Source organism: Poecilia formosa, unplaced genomic scaffold (assembly GCF_000485575.1).
Source record: "Poecilia formosa unplaced genomic scaffold, Poecilia_formosa-5.1.2 Scaffold543, whole genome shotgun sequence".
Lineage (NCBI taxonomy): Eukaryota > Metazoa > Chordata > Actinopteri > Cyprinodontiformes > Poeciliidae > Poecilia > Poecilia formosa.
Window position 1 is genome coordinate 37,933 of NW_006800482.1, and position 2,670 is coordinate 40,602.

Consider the following 2,670-nt stretch of genomic DNA (forward strand, 5'->3'; position numbering starts at 1 on the left):
TTTGTGTGTGTGTGTGTCCAGGTGTGTGTGTGTGTGTGTCCAGGTGTGTGTGTGTGTGTGTGTGTCCAGGTGTGTGTGTCCAGGTGTGTGTGTCCAGGTGTGTGTGCTCTCACCTCTTCCTCCTCTGAGTGTGAAAAAAATCTGAAAAACAGAAGAAAGAATAAAACTAGAGTTCCACACAGAGACCTGATTGATTGATTGATTGATCATGTCCTGACGTTCAGAAAACCTTGACCAGTTCAGGTCAGAGGTCATTATCTTCAGTCATCAGAGCTGCACTGTAAACTGTATCTTTGAGTTAAATTGAAAAAGTGATGTTTTTAATTCCAACATTTCAACTTTAACTGAATAAATTTAGTGAATTTAATTTATTACATGAATCACTGGACAGAAAGACTTGAGGCTCTGTTGAGGAAAAACTATTTTGTCCTTCCTGACGTCAAAATAAAAGCCTGCACCACGTCATCAGCTGAAGAACACGGAACCTGCAGTTCCTGCAGCACACCAGCAGGGGTCACCAAAGGACAATACCTCACGATTTCTGATGGGAAATCTGAGTGCAACGTTCATTTACCAACAAGTCTTGCTGAGGCCATGAGGCGGATGGGGTCAGAGGTCACCTGTTTGTCTGAACACAGATGTGTAGAACACAGGAAGTGGATTAATCAACTGTGTCCTCTTCCTCCTCCTCCAGCTTTAGTTTTATCCCTCCGTCTCTCCGACTCATCTGGACGTTTGTCTGGTTGCTTCTCTCTGCAGCCCGTCAGTCATCCTCCTCTTCCTCTTCCTCCTGAACTCTGGCTGCGTCTGTCCGTCTGTCTCTCTCCTCATGTTCATCCACAGAGAAGATTAAATGGCTTTAATTTTAGTTGTGGCTTTTCTCAGGCAGCTGCTGGGGGAAGCGATAGATGTGAGAGGCACCGGCCTTGGTTTAGGCCATTTTCTTTATGCAGGAGCAAGATGTAAAGCAAATAAGACATGCCACCATTTCTCTGTTCCACGGCTCCAGCAGGGGGCGATGCGTGATTAATGTGAGCTTTGTACAAAACTGAAGCAGCAGCCGATTGTTTCACCGCAGAGACAAACGAGCACCAGAGCTAGTGCTAGCTAACTGTCCGTAAGTTGGCCTGCGCCTGGTGTTCACCTGAATGTTTCATCTGAGCTGAACTGATTCAGTATGAAGAACTGATTCATGATGAAGAACTGATTCATTACGAAGAACTGATTCATTACGAAGAACTGATTCATTACGAAGAACTGATTCATGATGAAGAACTGATTCATGATGAAGAACTGATTCAGTATGAAGAACTGATTCATGATGAAGAACTGATTCATTACGAAGAACTGATTCATTACGAAGAACTGATTCATGATGAAGAACTGATTCATGATGAAGAACTGATTCATGATGAAGAACTGATTCAGTATGAAGAACTGATTCATGATGAAGAACTGATTCATTACGAAGAACTGATTCATGATGAAGAACTGATTCATGATGAAGAACTGATTCATGATGAAGAACTGATTCAGTATGAAGAACTGATTCATGATGAACTGATTCAGTATGAAGAACTGATTCATTGTAAAGAACTGATTCTTTATGAAGAACTGATTCATTACAAAGAACTGAGTCGTCGTGAAGAACTGATTCATTGCGAAGAAATGATTCAGTATAAAGAACTGTTCTGGACCTGAACTGCTCAGAAGCGGTCGGACTGCCTGCCCCTGGAGTCACTCCACACAGGCTGAGTCAGACTTCATAGGCGCAGAGAGAGAGTCTGCACGCTGCAACATGACATCACTATATATCATTATTATTATTATTATTATTATTATTAGAACCAATCCTGGAATACTTTGGTGATGACAAACATCTTGCTAAGCTCTACGCTCCAACTCCCATGATGCTCTGCCTCCATCTCTGCCTGCAGTAACAATGCAGTGTTTATACTGCCCCCACATGGTGGCGCCATACGCTGCATCTCATCATCACCATCAGGAGCAGAACCGGTTCTGTCTGAAGAGCCAATCCGATGTGATGCTCCAACAGGAAAACAGACGACAACAAGTTACAACCAGAACCAACCGTCTGGTGTTGGACTGGACCCACACGGATCTGGTTCTGATCCAGTCCTGGGTCTTGACCTCTCTCCGTGGAAGAGTTTCAACTGATAACATTGAGGATCTGCTGCTTCTCTCCCATGCAGTGGGACCAGGGGCGCCACCAGGAATCTTTGGCCCCCTGACAAAAGCTTACATTGGGCCCCCCTGACCAGCTGCTGTTACAATTTCTTGAGTCTATTTGACCCATAAAAAGTGTCACAATTTTAAAGTCCTGCATCTGCCTTGCTCTCTTTGGTTCAATTCTGATAACTAGCACAATATTTACTGCTCATGAATTTAACATCCAACAGTCCACATCCAGTCTGCAAGTAGGTTGTTTACATTTTTCTATTAGTTTTAGATACTGAAATGTCTCTACCAACAAGCAACCGTCAAAAGCAACGTGCAAAATACACATAAAACAATCCAGACTTCTCAAAATGTTATGTAGTTGCATTTTATTCAAGCTGCAGTACATAACTTTAATAAAAATATGTTTTCTCCATATTTGTTAAAGCTGTCACCATGTTGTAGCAGTTTGTTATGAGACAGATAATCTGT

General features: G+C 42.7%; 1 protein-coding gene across 1 annotated transcript in view; it reads right to left on the reverse strand.

Annotated features, from left to right (window-relative positions):
- Window positions 1-2,670, reverse strand: part of LOC103129405 (leucine-rich repeat and fibronectin type III domain-containing protein 1-like protein) — a 114,189-nt gene that overhangs the window by 2,248 nt on the left and 109,271 nt on the right. The window contains exon 12 of the mRNA XM_016665036.1: window positions 114-141. The gene's annotated coding sequence lies outside the window, so the exon portion shown is untranslated. The remainder of the gene's footprint in view (window positions 1-113; window positions 142-2,670) is intronic.